The 20,208-nt window shown below is 34.0% G+C and overlaps 6 non-coding genes across 6 annotated transcripts; all 6 read left to right on the top strand.

Annotated features, from left to right (window-relative positions):
* The first annotated feature begins 9,410 nt into the window (after positions 1-9,410).
* TRNAG-GCC (transfer RNA glycine (anticodon GCC)) lies at positions 9,411-9,481 on the top strand. Its single transcript has one exon. It is a non-coding gene; the product is annotated as a tRNA-Gly (tRNA).
* A 2,008-nt stretch (positions 9,482-11,489) lies between these two features.
* TRNAG-GCC (transfer RNA glycine (anticodon GCC)) lies at positions 11,490-11,560 on the top strand. Its single transcript has one exon. It is a non-coding gene; the product is annotated as a tRNA-Gly (tRNA).
* A 2,017-nt stretch (positions 11,561-13,577) lies between these two features.
* TRNAG-GCC (transfer RNA glycine (anticodon GCC)) lies at positions 13,578-13,648 on the top strand. Its single transcript has one exon. It is a non-coding gene; the product is annotated as a tRNA-Gly (tRNA).
* A 2,018-nt stretch (positions 13,649-15,666) lies between these two features.
* On the top strand, positions 15,667-15,737 carry TRNAG-GCC (transfer RNA glycine (anticodon GCC)). Its single transcript has one exon. It is a non-coding gene; the product is annotated as a tRNA-Gly (tRNA).
* A 2,018-nt stretch (positions 15,738-17,755) lies between these two features.
* On the top strand, positions 17,756-17,826 carry TRNAG-GCC (transfer RNA glycine (anticodon GCC)). Its single transcript has one exon. It is a non-coding gene; the product is annotated as a tRNA-Gly (tRNA).
* Positions 17,827-19,844: 2,018 nt separating this feature from the next.
* Positions 19,845-19,915, top strand: TRNAG-GCC (transfer RNA glycine (anticodon GCC)). The gene has a single exon. It is a non-coding gene; the product is annotated as a tRNA-Gly (tRNA).
* Positions 19,916-20,208: the final 293 nt, after the last annotated feature.

The following is a 20,208-nucleotide window of genomic DNA, read 5'->3' as shown; positions in this document are numbered from 1 at the left end:
CACTCTATCCAAAATGACCAGTGTGAGACTAGTAATCACACTAACTCCTAAACACGGTTGAAATATACGTAAACATTATATAAACAATACCTTCATACATGGATACTTTCAAGAAGATATTTATATGGAAATAACCCCTGGGGATGTCGGGTCCAGGCCTAACCAAATTATTAAATCCATACATGGCCTCAAAAAGGTGAGTCGGAATCATTATGAGAAGTTGACCCTATTCCAACACAATTATCAGCAAGTCGTCTCTAATGCTAGCCTCTGTCCTTCGTATTATTGATAGTATATTGGCATGACGTGATACTAGTTTATGATTAACTTATTAAATTTGGTAACATAAAAGTAGTTCTCCATGAATCCTTCAAGATTAAGAATTTAAGTTTTTTAAAAATACTTTCTTGGCATTGAATTCTCCCGTTCTAAATAAGGAATGTTGAATTGTCAAATAAGATGCTTTTTGATCTTAATTGTGACACATTCTTCCTGGGCTCTAAGCCCATCTCCACACCATCTGATTACTCTGTAATTTGCTACAGGACTGTGGGACTCTATCGGTAATCATTCATACAAATTGAAGAAACATAGAAGGGTTGTTGTACCATACCATAACAAGAACTATTATCGCATACCTCACTAAACAACACGGTAAATTTCTTTTCAAGCCTAGTTTCATTAACCACCTTGTTGCAACTCGAGTAATAAAGTACCCCAAATAATGCGCAAGCAATGGTCTATTTTTACTTAGAAAGTAACCACTGCAACTCCTTGGTTTCACAGACGCCATTGGGATGGATGCATTGACTCTAGAAGAACCATTTCTTGGAAATGCTTCTTCCCTTTTAAATATCCAATATCTTTGGCAACCAATAAATAACTTACAGTATACATATCATATTAAGAGGTAGAATATAGAGCCCGTTCACTTCAACTATCCAAGTGAGTGAGTACAAGTGAATTTTCCATAAAGTTTCTCTACCTTATTACCATCAAGAACGATTCGTTAGAAAGAAAGATAGGTAAAAAGATAAATAGCGACTCAAAAGTTTGTATCTACGATCCATCGCATCGTAATAGATGAAGGTATGTCTCCTTATGTCTTCATCATATGAAAATAATAAGTTTCGTCATTCTTATAATGCGTTGAATTTCTAGAATGTACACATGATTTTAAAACCTATTATTTACTTTTTTTACACCGACTCGTAGTTTTTTTTCTTTTTATAGGGGACTAAATTAAATCTTGCATTATATAATACCATTAACAAGGTACATTAAATGGTGTAGATTTGCATAGTTACACATATAATATATTTTTAAGGTGTTACCAACAAGCACCAGTGGTCTAGTGGTAGAATAGTACCCTGCCACGGTACAGACTGAACCCGGCTGGTGCACAAATAAAGTTGTGATATTTTTTCATTTTGTTGCACTTTGACATCCATGATTTACCCTTTTTAGATGATAGTAATTCTAAATGGTCATTTATGAGCCTCAAAAGCAACATATTTTTTTTACCATAGTTTGAATTAAACTTGTGTGTTTTTTGTTTTTTAATTAATTGGATTTTTAACCAAGAACATTTTTAATGCATTTATGAACATTTAAGCTACACATTACGTACTATCTACTTTATATTTCACATTTCAATGTCATACTTTATTGTGATCTTTTTTAAATGTTATAATCTCGTCCCAATGTCTTTATCTAATATGCCCAAATCTCTCTGTCGTTTTTGCCTTGTAAGACTGAAATAAAGTCATATGCGGAGGCTAGTAAGTTTGATTGTTGGAACCAAACCCGACAAGAGGATTGGTAGATGGAAACTAGTTGACCTCCCTCCTTATTTAAAACCAATAGGATGCAGCTGGACATACAAAATCATGCATCACTGAGACGGGTGGACTAAATGATATAAGGCAGATTGTGGCAAAAGGGTATGCCAAAATACACAGACTAGATTTGTTCGATACATCCTTCACTCTATCCGAAATGACCAGTGTGAGACTAGTAATCACACTAACTCCTAAACACGGTTGAAATATACGTAAACTTGATATAAACAATACCTTCATACATGGATACTTTCAAGAAGATGTTTATAAGGAAATAACCCCTGGGGATGTCGTGTCCAGGCCTAACCAAATTATTAAATCCATACATGGCCTCAAAAAGGTGAGTCGGAATCATTATGAGAAGTTGACCCTATTCCAACACAATTATCAGCAAGTCGTCTCTAATGCTAGCCTCTGTCCTTCGTATTATTGATAGTATATTGGCATGACGTGATACTAGTTTATGATTAACTTATTAAATTTGGTAACATAAAAGTAGTTCTCCATGAATCCTTCAAGATTAAGAATTTAAGTTTTTTAAAAATACTTTCTTGGCATTGAATTCGCCCGTTCTAAATAAGGAATGTTGAATTGTCAAATAAGATGCTTTTTGATCTTATTTGTGACACATTCTTCCTGGGCTCTAAGCCCATCTCCACACCATCTGATTACTCTGTAATTTGCTACAGGACTGTGGGACTCTATCGGTAATCATTCATACAAATTGAAGAAACATAGAAGGGTTGTTGTACCATACCATAACAAGAACTATTATCGCATACCTCACTAAACAACACGGTAAATTTCTTTTCAAGCCTAGTTTCATTAACCACCTTGTTGCAACTCGAGTAATAAAGTACCCCAAATAATGCGCAAGCAATGGTCTATTTTTACTTAGAAAGTAACCACTGCAACTCCTTGGTTTCACAGACGCCATTGGGATGGATGCATTGACTCTAGAAGAACCATTTCTTGGAAATGCTTCTTCCCTTTTAAATATCCAATATCTTTGGCAACCAATAAATAACTTACAGTATACATATCATATTAAGAGGTAGAATATAGAGCCCGTTCACTTCAACTATCCAAGTGAGTGAGTACAAGTGAATTTTCCATAAAGATTCTCTACCTTATTACCATCAAGAACGATTCGTTAGAAAGAAAGATAGGTAAAAAGATAAATAGCGACTCAAAAGTTTATATCTACGATCCATCGCATCGTAATAGATGAAGGTATGTCTCCTTATGTCTTCATCATGTGAAAATAATAAGTTTCATCATTCTTATAATGCGTTGAATTTCTAGAATGTACACATGATTTTAAAACCTATTATTTACTTTTTTTACACCGACTCGTAGTTTTTTTTTCTTTTTATAGGGGACTAAATTAAATCTTGCATTATATAATACCATTAACAAGGTACATTAAATGGTGTAGATTTGCATAGTTACACATGTAATATATTTTTAAGGTGTTACCAACAAGCACCAGTGGTCTAGTGGTAGAATAGTACCCTGCCACGGTACAGACCCGGCTGGTGCACAAATAAAGTTTTATTTTTTCATTTTGTTGCACTTTGACATCCATGATTTACCCTTTTTAGATGATAGTAATTCTAAATGGTCATTTATGAGCCTCAAAAGCAACATATTTTTTTTACCATAGTTTGAATTAAACTTGTGTGTTTTTTGTTTTTTAATTAATTGGATTTTTAACCAAGAACATTTTTAATGCATTTATGAACATTTAAGCTACACATTACGTACTATCTACTTTATATTTCACATTTCAATGTCATACTTTATTGTGATCTTTTTTAAATGTTATAATCTCGTCCCAATGTCTTTATCTAATATGCCCAAATCTCTCTGTCGTTTTTGCCTTGTAAGACTGAAATAAAGTCTTATGCGGAGGCTAGTAAGTTTGATTGTTGGAACCAAACCCGACAAGAGGATTGGTAGATGGAAACTAGTTGACCTCCCTCCTTCTTTAAAACCAATAGGATGCAGCTGGACATACAAAATCATGCATCACTGAGACGGGTGGACTAAATGATATAAGGCAGATTGTGGCAAAAGGGTATGCCAAAATACACAGACTAGATTTGTTCGATACATCCTTCACTCTATCCGAAATGACCAGTGTGAGACTAGTAATCACACTAACTCCTAAACACGGTTGAAATATACGTAAACTTGATATAAACAATACCTTCATACATGGATACTTTCAAGAAGATGTTTATAAGGAAATAACCCCTGGGGATGTCGTGTCCAGGCCTAACCAAATTATTAAATCCATACATGGCCTCAAAAAGGTGAGTCGGAATCATTATGAGAAGTTGACCCTATTCCAACACAATTATCAGCAAGTCGTCTCTAATGCTAGCCTCTGTCCTTCGTATTATTGATAGTATATTGGCATGACGTGATACTAGTTTATGATTAACTTATTAAATTTGGTAACATAAAAGTAGTTCTCCATGAATCCTTCAAGATTAAGAATTTAAGTTTTTTAAAAATACTTTCTTGGCATTGAATTCGCCCGTTCTAAATAAGGAATGTTGAATTGTCAAATAAGATGCTTTTTGATCTTAATTGTGACACATTCTTCCTGGGCTCTAAGCCCATCTCCACACCATCTGATTACTCTGTAATTTGCTACAGGACTGTGGGACTCTATCGGTAATCATTCATACAAATTGAAGAAACATAGAAGGGTTGTTGTACCATACCATAACAAGAACTATTATCGCATACCTCACTAAACAACACGGTAAATTTCTTTTCAAGCCTAGTTTCATTAACCACCTTGTTGCAACTCGAGTAATAAAGTACCCCAAATAATGCGCAAGCAATGGTCTATTTTTACTTAGAAAGTAACCACTGCAACTCCTTGGTTTCACAGACGCCATTGGGATGGATGCATTGACTCTAGAAGAACCATTTCTTGGAAATGCTTCTTCCCTTTTAAATATCCAATATCTTTGGCAACCAATAAATAACTTACAGTATACATATCATATTAAGAGGTAGAATATAGAGCCCGTTCACTTCAACTATCCAAGTGAGTGAGTACAAGTGAATTTTCCATAAAGTTTCTCTACCTTATTACCATCAAGAACGATTCGTTAGAAAGAAAGATAGGTAAAAAGATAAATAGCGACTCAAAAGTTTATATCTACGATCCATCGCATCGTAATAGATGAAGGTATGTCTCCTTATGTCTTCATCATGTGAAAATAATAAGTTTCGTCATTCTTATAATGCGTTGAATTTCTAGAATGTACACATGATTTTAAAACCTATTATTTACTTTTTTTACACCGACTCGTAGTTTTTTTTTCTTTTTATAGGGGACTAAATTAAATCTTGCATTATATAATACCATTAACAAGGTACATTAAATGGTGTAGATTTGCATAGTTACACATGTAATATATTTTTAAGGTGTTACCAACAAGCACCAGTGGTCTAGTGGTAGAATAGTACCCTGCCACGGTACAGACTGAACCCGGCTGGTGCACAAATAAAGTTGTGATATTTTTTCATTTTGTTGCACTTTGACATCCATGATTTACCCTTTTTAGATGATAGTAATTCTAAATGGTCATTTATGAGCCTCAAAAGCAACATATTTTTTTTACCATAGTTTGAATTAAACTTGTGTGTTTTTTGTTTTTTAATTAATTGGATTTTTAACCAAGAACATTTTTAATGCATTTATGAACATTTAAGCTACACATTACGTACTATCTACTTTATATTTCACATTTCAATGTCATACTTTATTGTGATCTTTTTTAAATGTTATAATCTCGTCCCAATGTCTTTATCTAATATGCCCAAATCTCTCTGTCGTTTTTGCCTTGTAAGACTGAAATAAAGTCTTATGCGGAGGCTAGTAAGTTTGATTGTTGGAACCAAACCCGACAAGAGGATTGGTAGATGGAAACTAGTTGACCTCCCTCCTTGTTTAAAACCAATAGGATGCAGCTGGACATACAAAATCATGCATCACTGAGACGGGTGGACTAAATGATATAAGGCAGATTGTGGCAAAAGGGTATGCCAAAATACACGGACTAGATTTGTTCGATACATCCTTCACTCTATCCGAAATGACCAGTGTGAGACTAGTAATCACACTAACTCCTAAACACGGTTGAAATATACGTAAACTTGATATAAACAATACCTTCATACATGGATACTTTCAAGAAGATGTTTATAAGGAAATAACCCCTGGGGATGTCGTGTCCAGGCCTAACCAAATTATTAAATCCATACATGGCCTCAAAAAGGTGAGTCGGAATCATTATGAGAAGTTGACCCTATTCCAACACAATTATCAGCAAGTCGTCTCTAATGCTAGCCTCTGTCCTTCGTATTATTGATAGTATATTGGCATGACGTGATACTAGTTTATGATTAACTTATTAAATTTGGTAACATAAAAGTAGTTCTCCATGAATCCTTCAAGATTAAGAATATAAGTTTTTTAAAAATACTTTCTTGGCATTGAATTCGCCCGTTCTAAATAAGGAATGTTGAATTGTCAAATAAGATGCTTTTTTATCTTATTTGTGACACATTCTTCCTGGGCTCTAAGCCCATCTCCACACCATCTGATTACTCTGTAATTTGCTGCAGGACTGTGGGACTCTATCGGTAATCATTCATACAAATTGAAGAAACATAGAAGGGTTGTTGTACCATACCATAACAAGAACTATTATCGCATACCTCACTAAACAACACGGTAAATTTCTTTTCAAGCCTAGTTTCATTAACCACCTTGTTGCAACTTGAGTAATAAAGTACCCTAAATAATGCGCAAGAAATGGTCTATTTTTACTCAGAAAGTAACCACTGCAACTCCTTGGTTTCACAGACGCCATTGGGATGGATGCATTGACTCTAGAAGAACCATTTCTTGGAAATGCTTCTTCCCTTTTAAATATCCAATATCTTTGACAACCAATAAATAACTTACAGTATACATATCATATTAAGAGGTAGAATATAGAGCCTGTTCACTTCAACTATCCAAGTGAGTGAGTACAAGTGAATTTTCCATAAATTTTCTCTACCTTATTACCATCAAGAACGATTTGTTAGAAAGAAAGATAGGTAAAAAGATAAATAGCGACTCAAAAGATTATATCTACGATCCATCGCATCGTAATAGATGAAGGTATGTCTCCTTATGTCTTCACCATGTGAAAATAATAAGTTTCCTCATTCTTATAATGCGTTGAATTTCTAGAATGTACACATGATTTTAAAACCTATTATTTACTTTTTTTACACCGACTCGTAGTTTTTTTTTCTTTTTATAGGGGACTAAATTAAATCTTGCATTATTTTGAAGGACTTAATTGAAATTTCCTTATGTTGAAAAGGATAATAATAACAACATAGCACATGCATTATATAATACCGTTAAATACATTAAATGGTGTAGATTTGCATAGTTACACATGTAATATATTTTTAAAGTGTTACCAACAAGCACCAGTGGTCTAGTGGTAGAATAGTACCCTGCCACGGTACAGACCCGGCTGGTGCACAAATAAAGCGATTTTTTTCATTTTGTTGCACTTTGACATCCATGGATGATAGTAATTCAAATGGTCATTTATGAGCCTCAAAAGCAACATGTTTTTTTTACCATAGTTTGAATCAAACTTGTTCGTTTTTTGTTTTTTAATTAATTGGATTTTTAACCAAGAACATTTTTAATGCATTATATATAACGTTTATGAACATTTAAGCTACACTTTACCTACTATCTACTTTATATTTCACATTTCAATGTCATACTTTATTGTGATCTTTTTTTAAATGTTATAATCTCGCCCCAATGTCTTTATCTAATATGCCCAAATCTCTCTGTCGTTTTTGCCATGTATATCATTGTACAGACTGAAATAGAGTCTTATGCGGAGGCTAGTAAGTTTGATTGTTGGAACCAAACCCGACAAGAGGTCTTGTAGATGGAAACTAGTTGACCTCCCTCCTTGTGTAAAACCAATAGGATGCAGCTGGACATACAAAATCATGCATCACTGAGACGGGTGGACTAAATGATATAAGGCAGATTGTGGCAAAAGGGTATGCCAAAATACACGGACTAGATTTGTTCGATACATCCTTCACTCTATCCGAAATGACCAGTGTGAGACTAGTAATCACACTAACTCCTAAACACGGTTGAAATATACGTAAACTTGATATAAACAATACCTTCATACATGGATACTTTCAAGAAGATGTTTATAAGGAAATAACCCCTGGGGATGTCGTGTCCAGGCCTAACCAAATTATTAAATCCATACATGGCCTCAAAAAGGTGAGTCGGAATCATTATGAGAAGTTGACCCTATTCCAACACAATTATCAGCAAGTCGTCTCTAATGCTAGCCTCTGTCCTTCGTATTATTGATAGTATATTGGCATGACGTGATACTAGTTTATGATTAACTTATTAAATTTGGTAACATAAAAGTAGTTCTCCATGAATCCTTCAAGATTAAGAATATAAGTTTTTTAAAAATACTTTCTTGGCATTGAATTCGCCCGTTCTAAATAAGGAATGTTGAATTGTCAAATAAGATGCTTTTTTATCTTATTTGTGACACATTCTTCCTGGGCTCTAAGCCCATCTCCACACCATCTGATTACTCTGTAATTTGCTGCAGGACTGTGGGACTCTATCGGTAATCATTCATACAAATTGAAGAAACATAGAAGGGTTGTTGTACCATACCATAACAAGAACTATTATCGCATACCTCACTAAACAACACGGTAAATTTCTTTTCAAGCCTAGTTTCATTAACCACCTTGTTGCAACTTGAGTAATAAAGTACCCTAAATAATGCGCAAGAAATGGTCTATTTTTACTCAGAAAGTAACCACTGCAACTCCTTGGTTTCACAGACGCCATTGGGATGGATGCATTGACTCTAGAAGAACCATTTCTTGGAAATGCTTCTTCCCTTTTAAATATCCAATATCTTTGACAACCAATAAATAACTTACAGCATACATATCATATTAAGAGGTAGAATATAGAGCCTGTTCACTTCAACTATCCAAGTGAGTGAGTACAAGTGAATTTTCCATAAATTTTCTCTACCTTATTACCATCAAGAACGATTTGTTAGAAAGAAAGATAGGTAAAAAGATAAATAGCGACTCAAAAGATTATATCTACGATCCATCGCATCGTAATAGATGAAGGTATGTCTCCTTATGTCTTCACCATGTGAAAATAATAAGTTTCCTCATTCTTATAATGCGTTGAATTTCTAGAATGTACACATGATTTTAAAACCTATTATTTACTTTTTTTACACCGACTCGTAGTTTTTTTTTCTTTTTATAGGGGACTAAATTAAATCTTGCATTATTTTGAAGGACTTAATTGAAATTTCCTTATGTTGAAAAGGATAATAATAACAACATAGCACATGCATTATATAATACCGTTAACAAGGTACATTAAATGGTGTAGATTTGCATAGTTACACATGTAATATATTTTTAAAGTGTTACCAACAAGCACCAGTGGTCTAGTGGTAGAATAGTACCCTGCCACGGTACAGACCCGGGTTCGATTCCCGGCTGGTGCACAAATAAAGCTGTGATATTTTTTTCATTTTGTTGCACTTTGACGTCCATGTTTTACCCTTTTTAGATGATAGTAATTGTAAATGGTCATTTATGAGCCTCAAAGGCAACATACCATAGTTTGAATCAAACTTGTTCGTTTTTTGTTTTTTAATTAATTGGATTTTTAACCAAGAACATTTTTAATGCATTATATATAACGTTTATGAACATTTAAGCTACACTTTACCTACTATCTACTTTATATTTCACATTTCAATGTCATACTTTATTGTGATCTTTTTTTAAATGTTATAATCTCGCCCCAATGTCTTTATCTAATATGCCCAAATCTCTCTGTCGTTTTTGCCATGTATATCATTGTACAGACTGAAATAGAGTCTTATGCGGAGGCTAGTAAGTTTGATTGTTGGAACCAAACCCGACAAGAGGTCTTGTAGATGGAAACTAGTTGACCTCCCTCCTTGTGTAAAACCAATAGGATGCAGCTGGACATACAAAATCATGCATCACTGAGACGGGTGGACTAAATGATATAAGGCAGATTGTGGCAAAAGGGTATGCCAAAATACACGGACTAGATTTGTTCGATACATCCTTCACTCTATCCGAAATGACCAGTGTGAGACTAGTAATCACACTAACTCCTAAACACGGTTGAAATATACGTAAACTTGATATAAACAATACCTTCATACATGGATACTTTCAAGAAGATGTTTATAAGGAAATAACCCCTGGGGATGTCGTGTCCAGGCCTAACCAAATTATTAAATCCATACATGGCCTCAAAAAGGTGAGTCGGAATCATTATGAGAAGTTGACCCTATTCCAACACAATTATCAGCAAGTCGTCTCTAATGCTAGCCTCTGTCCTTCGTATTATTGATAGTATATTGGCATGACGTGATACTAGTTTATGATTAACTTATTAAATTTGGTAACATAAAAGTAGTTCTCCATGAATCCTTCAAGATTAAGAATATAAGTTTTTTAAAAATACTTTCTTGGCATTGAATTCGCCCGTTCTAAATAAGGAATGTTGAATTGTCAAATAAGATGCTTTTTTATCTTATTTGTGACACATTCTTCCTGGGCTCTAAGCCCATCTCCACACCATCTGATTACTCTGTAATTTGCTGCAGGACTGTGGGACTCTATCGGTAATCATTCATACAAATTGAAGAAACATAGAAGGGTTGTTGTACCATACCATAACAAGAACTATTATCGCATACCTCACTAAACAACACGGTAAATTTCTTTTCAAGCCTAGTTTCATTAACCACCTTGTTGCAACTTGAGTAATAAAGTACCCTAAATAATGCGCAAGAAATGGTCTATTTTTACTCAGAAAGTAACCACTGCAACTCCTTGGTTTCACAGACGCCATTGGGATGGATGCATTGACTCTAGAAGAACCATTTCTTGGAAATGCTTCTTCCCTTTTAAATATCCAATATCTTTGACAACCAATAAATAACTTACAGCATACATATCATATTAAGAGGTAGAATATAGAGCCTGTTCACTTCAATTATCCAAGTGAGTGAGTACAAGTGAATTTTCCATAAATTTTCTCTACCTTATTACCATCAAGAACGATTTGTTAGAAAGAAAGATAGGTAAAAAGATAAATAGCGACTCAAAAGATTATATCTACGATCCATCGCATCGTAATAGATGAAGGTATGTCTCCTTATGTCTTCACCATGTGAAAATAATAAGTTTCCTCATTCTTATAATGCGTTGAATTTCTAGAATGTACACATGATTTTAAAACCTATTATTTACTTTTTTTACACCGACTCGTAGTTTTTTTTTCTTTTTATAGGGGACTAAATTAAATCTTGCATTATTTTGAAGGACTTAATTGAAATTTCCTTATGTTGAAAAGGATAATAATAACAACATAGCACATGCATTATATAATACCATTAACAAGGTACATTAAATGGTGTAGATTTGCATAGTTACACATGTAATATATTTTTAAAGTGTTACCAACAAGCACCAGTGGTCTAGTGGTAGAATAGTACCCTGCCACGGTACAGACCCGGGTTCGATTCCCGGCTGGTGCACAAATAAAGCTGTGATATTTTTTTCATTTTGTTGCACTTTGACGTCCATGTTTTACCCTTTTTAGATGATAGTAATTGTAAATGGTCATTTATGAGCCTCAAAGGCAACATGTTTTTTTTACCATAGTTTGAATCAAACTTGTTCGTTTTTTGTTTTTTAATTAATTGGATTTTTAACCAAGAACATTTTTAATGCATTATATATAACGTTTATGAACATTTAAGCTACACTTTACCTACTATCTACTTTATATTTCACATTTCAATGTCATACTTTATTGTGATCTTTTTTTAAATGTTATAATCTCGCCCCAATGTCTTTATCTAATATGCCCAAATCTCTCTGTCGTTTTTGCCATGTATATCATTGTACAGACTGAAATAGAGTCTTATGCGGAGGCTAGTAAGTTTGATTGTTGGAACCAAACCCGACAAGAGGTCTTGTAGATGGAAACTAGTTGACCTCCCTCCTTGTGTAAAACCAATAGGATGCAGCTGGACATACAAAATCATGCATCACTGAGACGGGTGGACTAAATGATATAAGGCAGATTGTGGCAAAAGGGTATGCCAAAATACACGGACTAGATTTGTTCGATACATCCTTCACTCTATCCGAAATGACCAGTGTGAGACTAGTAATCACACTAACTCCTAAACACGGTTGAAATATACGTAAACTTGATATAAACAATACCTTCATACATGGATACTTTCAAGAAGATGTTTATAAGGAAATAACCCCTGGGGATGTCGTGTCCAGGCCTAACCAAATTATTAAATCCATACATGGCCTCAAAAAGGTGAGTCGGAATCATTATGAGAAGTTGACCCTATTCCAACACAATTATCAGCAAGTCGTCTCTAATGCTAGCCTCTGTCCTTCGTATTATTGATAGTATATTGGCATGACGTGATACTAGTTTATGATTAACTTATTAAATTTGGTAACATAAAAGTAGTTCTCCATGAATCCTTCAAGATTAAGAATATAAGTTTTTTAAAAATACTTTCTTGGCATTGAATTCGCCCGTTCTAAATAAGGAATGTTGAATTGTCAAATAAGATGCTTTTTTATCTTATTTGTGACACATTCTTCCTGGGCTCTAAGCCCATCTCCACACCATCTGATTACTCTGTAATTTGCTGCAGGACTGTGGGACTCTATCGGTAATCATTCATACAAATTGAAGAAACATAGAAGGGTTGTTGTACCATACCATAACAAGAACTATTATCGCATACCTCACTAAACAACACGGTAAATTTCTTTTCAAGCCTAGTTTCATTAACCACCTTGTTGCAACTTGAGTAATAAAGTACCCTAAATAATGCGCAAGAAATGGTCTATTTTTACTCAGAAAGTAACCACTGCAACTCCTTGGTTTCACAGACGCCATTGGGATGGATGCATTGACTCTAGAAGAACCATTTCTTGGAAATGCTTCTTCCCTTTTAAATATCCAATATCTTTGACAACCAATAAATAACTTACAGCATACATATCATATTAAGAGGTAGAATATAGAGCCTGTTCACTTCAACTATCCAAGTGAGTGAGTACAAGTGAATTTTCCATAAATTTTCTCTACCTTATTACCATCAAGAACGATTTGTTAGAAAGAAAGATAGGTAAAAAGATAAATAGCGACTCAAAAGATTATATCTACGATCCATCGCATCGTAATAGATGAAGGTATGTCTCCTTATGTCTTCACCATGTGAAAATAATAAGTTTCCTCATTCTTATAATGCGTTGAATTTCTAGAATGTACACATGATTTTAAAACCTATTATTTACTTTTTTTACACCGACTCGTAGTTTTTTTTTCTTTTTATAGGGGACTAAATTAAATCTTGCATTATTTTGAAGGACTTAATTGAAATTTCCTTATGTTGAAAAGGATAATAATAACAACATAGCACATGCATTATATAATACCATTAACAAGGTACATTAAATGGTGTAGATTTGCATAGTTACACATGTAATATATTTTTAAAGTGTTACCAACAAGCACCAGTGGTCTAGTGGTAGAATAGTACCCTGCCACGGTACAGACCCGGGTTCGATTCCCGGCTGGTGCACAAATAAAGCTGTGATATTTTTTTTCATTTTGTTGCACTTTGACGTCCATGTTTTACCCTTTTTAGATGATAGTAATTGTAAATGGTCATTTATGAGCCTCAAAGGCAACATGTTTTTTTTACCATAGTTTGAATCAAACTTGTTCGTTTTTTGTTTTTTAATTAATTGGATTTTTAACCAAGAACATTTTTAATGCATTATATATAACGTTTATGAACATTTAAGCTACACTTTACCTACTATCTACTTTATATTTCACATTTCAATGTCATACTTTATTGTGATCTTTTTTTAAATGTTATAATCTCGCCCCAATGTCTTTATCTAATATGCCCAAATCTCTCTGTCGTTTTTGCCATGTATATCATTGTACAGACTGAAATAGAGTCTTATGCGGAGGCTAGTAAGTTTGATTGTTGGAACCAAACCCGACAAGAGGTCTTGTAGATGGAAACTAGTTGACCTCCCTCCTTGTGTAAAACCAATAGGATGCAGCTGGACATACAAAATCATGCATCACTGAGACGGGTGGACTAAATGATATAAGGCAGATTGTGGCAAAAGGGTATGCCAAAATACACGGACTAGATTTGTTCGATACATCCTTCACTCTATCCGAAATGACCAGTGTGAGACTAGTAATCACACTAACTCCTAAACACGGTTGAAATATACGTAAACTTGATATAAACAATACCTTCATACATGGATACTTTCAAGAAGATGTTTATAAGGAAATAACCCCTGGGGATGTCGTGTCCAGGCCTAACCAAATTATTAAATCCATACATGGCCTCAAAAAGGTGAGTCGGAATCATTATGAGAAGTTGACCCTATTCCAACACAATTATCAGCAAGTCGTCTCTAATGCTAGCCTCTGTCCTTCGTATTATTGATAGTATATTGGCATGACGTGATACTAGTTTATGATTAACTTATTAAATTTGGTAACATAAAAGTAGTTCTCCATGAATCCTTCAAGATTAAGAATATAAGTTTTTTAAAAATACTTTCTTGGCATTGAATTCGCCCGTTCTAAATAAGGAATGTTGAATTGTCAAATAAGATGCTTTTTTATCTTATTTGTGACACATTCTTCCTGGGCTCTAAGCCCATCTCCACACCATCTGATTACTCTGTAATTTGCTGCAGGACTGTGGGACTCTATCGGTAATCATTCATACAAATTGAAGAAACATAGAAGGGTTGTTGTACCATACCATAACAAGAACTATTATCGCATACCTCACTAAACAACACGGTAAATTTCTTTTCAAGCCTAGTTTCATTAACCACCTTGTTGCAACTTGAGTAATAAAGTACCCTAAATAATGCGCAAGAAATGGTCTATTTTTACTCAGAAAGTAACCACTGCAACTCCTTGGTTTCACAGACGCCATTGGGATGGATGCATTGACTCTAGAAGAACCATTTCTTGGAAATGCTTCTTCCCTTTTAAATATCCAATATCTTTGACAACCAATAAATAACTTACAGTATACATATCATATTAAGAGGTAGAATATAGAGCCTGTTCACTTCAATTATCCAAGTGAGTGAGTACAAGTGAATTTTCCATAAATTTTCTCTACCTTATTACCATCAAGAACGATTTGTTAGAAAGAAAGATAGGTAAAAAGATAAATAGCGACTCAAAAGATTATATCTACGATCCATCGCATCGTAATAGATGAAGGTATGTCTCCTTATGTCTTCACCATGTGAAAATAATAAGTTTCCTCATTCTTATAATGCGTTGAATTTCTAGAATGTACACATGATTTTAAAACCTATTATTTACTTTTTTTACACCGACTCGTAGTTTTTTTTTCTTTTTATAGGGGACTAAATTAAATCTTGCATTATTTTGAAGGACTTAATTGAAATTTCCTTATGTTGAAAAGGATAATAATAACAACATAGCACATGCATTATATAATACCATTAACAAGGTACATTAAATGGTGTAGATTTGCATAGTTACACATGTAATATATTTTTAAAGTGTTACCAACAAGCACCAGTGGTCTAGTGGTAGAATAGTACCCTGCCACGGTACAGACCCGGGTTCGATTCCCGGCTGGTGCACAAATAAAGCTGTGATATTTTTTTTCATTTTGTTGCACTTTGACGTCCATGTTTTACCCTTTTTAGATGATAGTAATTGTAAATGGTCATTTATGAGCCTCAAAGGCAACATGTTTTTTTTACCATAGTTTGAATCAAACTTGTTCGTTTTTTGTTTTTTAATTAATTGGATTTTTAACCAAGAACATTTTTAATGCATTATATATAACGTTTATGAACATTTAAGCTACACTTTACCTACTATCTACTTTATATTTCACATTTCAATGTCATACTTTATTGTGATCTTTTTTTAAATGTTATAATCTCGCCCCAATGTCTTTATCTAATATGCCCAAATCTCTCTGTCGTTTTTGCCATGTATATCATTGTACAGACTGAAATAGAGTCTTATGCGGAGGCTAGTAAGTTTGATTGTTGGAACCAAACCCGACAAGAGGTCTTGTAGATGGAAACTAGTTGACCTCCCTCCTTGTGTAAAACCAATAGGATGCAGCTGGACATACAAAATCATGCATCACTGAGACGGGTGGACTAAATGATATAAGGCAGATTGTGGCAAAAGGGTATGCCAAAATACACGGACTAGATTTGTTCGATACATCCTTCACTCTATCCGAAATGACCAGTGTGAGACTAGTAATCACACTAACTCCTAAACACGGTTGAAATATACGTAAACTTGATATAAACAATACCTTCATACATGGATACTTTCAAGAAGATGTTTATAAGGAAATAACCCCTGGGGATGTCGTGTCCAGGCCTAACCAAATTATTAAATCCATACATGGCCTCAAAAAGGTGAGTCGGAATCATTATGAGAAGTTGACCCTATTCCAACACAATTATCAGCAAGTCGTCTCTAATGCTAGCCTCTGTCCTTCGTATTATTGATAGTATATTGGCATGACGTGATACTAGTTTATGATTAACTTATTAAATTTGGTAACATAAAAGTAGTTCTCCATGAATCCTTCAAGATTAAGAATATAAGTTTTTTAAAAATACTTTCTTGGCATTGAATTCGCCCGTTCTAAATAAGGAATGTTGAATTGTCAAATAAGATGCTTTTTTATCTTATTTGTGACACATTCTTCCTGGGCTCTAAGCCCATCTCCACACCATCTGATTACTCTGTAATTTGCTGCAGGACTGTGGGACTCTATCGGTAATCATTCATACAAATTGAAGAAACATAGAAGGGTTGTTGTACCATACCATAACAAGAACTATTATCGCATACCTCACTAAACAACACGGTAAATTTCTTTTCAAGCCTAGTTTCATTAACCACCTTGTTGCAACTTGAGTAATAAAGTACCCTAAATAATGCGCAAGAAATGGTCTATTTTTACTCAGAAAGTAACCACTGCAACTCCTTGGTTTCACAGACGCCATTGGGATGGATGCATTGACTCTAGAAGAACCATTTCTTGGAAATGCTTCTTCCCTTTTAAATATCCAATATCTTTGACAACCAATAAATAACTTACAGTATACATATCATATTAAGAGGTAGAATATAGAGCCTGTTCACTTCAATTATCCAAGTGAGTGAGTACAAGTGAATTTTCCATAAATTTTCTCTACCTTATTACCATCAAGAACGATTTGTTAGAAAGAAAGATAGGTAAAAAGATAAATAGCGACTCAAAAGATTATATCTACGATCCATCGCATCGTAATAGATGAAGGTATGTCTCCTTATGTCTTCACCATGTGAAAATAATAAGTTTCCTCATTCTTATAATGCGTTGAATTTCTAGAATGTACACATGATTTTAAAACCTATTATTTACTTTTTTTACACCGACTCGTAGTTTTTTTTTCTTTTTATAGGGGACTAAATTAAATCTTGCATTATTTTGAAGGACTTAATTGAAATTTCCTTATGTTGAAAAGGATAATAATAACAACATAGCACATGCATTATATAATACCATTAACAAGGTACATTAAATGGTGTAGATTTGCATAGTTACACATGTAATATATTTTTAAAGTGTTACCAACAAGCACCAGTGGTCTAGTGGTAGAATAGTACCCTGCCACGGTACAGACCCGGGTTCGATTCCCGGCTGGTGCACAAATAAAGCTGTGATATTTTTTTTCATTTTGTTGCACTTTGACGTCCATGTTTTACCCTTTTTAGATGATAGTAATTGTAAATGGTCATTTATGAGCCTCAAAGGCAACATGTTTTTTTTACCATAGTTTGAATCAAACTTGTTCGTTTTTTGTTTTTTAATTAATTGGATTTTTAACCAAGAACATTTTTAATGCATTATATATAACGTTTATGAACATTTAAGCTACACTTTACCTACTATCTACTTTATATTTCACATTTCAATGTCATACTTTATTGTGATCTTTTTTTAAATGTTATAATCTCGCCCCAATGTCTTTATCTAATATGCCCAAATCTCTCTGTCGTTTTTGCCATGTATATCATTGTACAGACTGAAATAGAGTCTTATGCGGAGGCTAGTAAGTTTGATTGTTGGAACCAAACCCGACAAGAGGTCTTGTAGATGGAAACTAGTTGACCTCCCTCCTTGTGTAAAACCAATAGGATGCAGCTGGACATACAAAATCATGCATCACTGAGACGGGTGGACTAAATGATATAAGGCAGATTGTGGCAAAAGGGTATGCCAAAATACACGGACTAGATTTGTTCGATACATCCTTCACTCTATCCGAAATGACCAGTGTGAGACTAGTAATCACACTAACTCCTAAACACGGTTGAAATATACGTAAACTTGATATAAACAATACCTTCATACATGGATACTTTCAAGAAGATGTTTATAAGGAAATAACCCCTGGGGATGTCGTGTCCAGGCCTAACCAAATTATTAAATCCATACATGGCCTCAAAAAGGTGAGTCGGAATCATTATGAGAAGTTGACCCTATTCCAACACAATTATCAGCAAGTCGTCTCTAATGCTAGCCTCTGTCCTTCGTATTATTGATAGTATATTGGCATGACGTGATACTAGTTTATGATTAACTTATTAAATTTGGTAACATAAAAGTAGTTCTCCATGAATCCTTCAAGATTAAGAATATAAGTTTTTTAAAAATACTTTCTTGGCATTGAATTCGCCCGTTCTAAATAAGGAATGTTGAATTGTCAAATAAGATGCTTTTTTATCTTATTTGTGACACATTCTTCCTGGGCTCTAAGCCCATCTCCACACCATCTGATTACTCTGTAATTTGCTGCAGGACTGTGGGACTCTATCGGTAATCATTCATACAAATTGAAGAAACATAGAAGGGTTGTTGTACCATACCATAACAAGAACTATTATCGCATACCTCACTAAACAACACGGTAAATTTCTTTTCAAGCCTAGTTTCATTAACCACCTTGTTGCAACTTGAGTAATAAAGTACCCTAAATAATGCGCAAGAAATGGTCTATTTTTACTCAGAAAGTAACCACTGCAACTCCTTGGTTTCACAGACGCCATTGGGATGGATGCATTGACTCTAGAAGAACCATTTCTTGGAAATGCTTCTTCCCTTTTAAATATCCAATATCTTTGACAACCAATAAATAACTTACAGTATACATATCATATTAAGAGGTAGAATATAGAGCCTGTTCACTTCAATTATCCAAGTGAGTGAGTACAAGTGAATTTTCCATAAATTTTCTCTACCTTATTACCATCAAGAACGATTTGTTAGAAAGAAAGATAGGTAAAAAGATAAATAGCGACTCAAAAGATTATATCTACGATCCATCGCATCGTAATAGATGAAGGTATGTCTCCTTATGTCTTCACCATGTGAAAATAATAAGTTTCCTCATTCTTATAATGCGTTGAATTTCTAGAATGTACACATGATTTTAAAACCTATTATTTACTTTTTTTACACCGACTCGTAGTTTTTTTTTCTTTTTATAGGGGACTAAATTAAATCTTGCATTATTTTGAAGGACTTAATTGAAATTTCCTTATGTTGAAAAGGATAATAATAACAACATAGCACATGCATTATATAATACCATTAACAAGGTACATTAAATGGTGTAGATTTGCATAGTTACACATGTAATATATTTTTAAAGTGTTACCAACAAGCACCAGTGGTCTAGTGGTAGAATAGTACCCTGCCACGGTACAGACCCGGGTTCGATTCCCGGCTGGTGCACAAATAAAGCTGTGATATTTTTTTTCATTTTGTTGCACTTTGACGTCCATGTTTTACCCTTTTTAGATGATAGTAATTGTAAATGGTCATTTATGAGCCTCAAAGGCAACATGTTTTTTTTACCATAGTTTGAATCAAACTTGTTCGTTTTTTGTTTTTTAATTAATTGGATTTTTAACCAAGAACATTTTTAATGCATTATATATAACGTTTATGAACATTTAAGCTACACTTTACCTACTATCTACTTTATATTTCACATTTCAATGTCATACTTTATTGTGATCTTTTTT

Source organism: Vicia villosa, unplaced genomic scaffold (assembly GCF_029867415.1).
Source record: "Vicia villosa cultivar HV-30 ecotype Madison, WI unplaced genomic scaffold, Vvil1.0 ctg.000585F_1_1, whole genome shotgun sequence".
In the NCBI taxonomy this organism is placed as follows: Eukaryota; Viridiplantae; Streptophyta; class Magnoliopsida; order Fabales; family Fabaceae; genus Vicia; species Vicia villosa.
The sequence above is the reverse complement of the archived record's forward strand: the minus strand, read 5'-3'. Positions and strand labels throughout refer to the sequence as shown.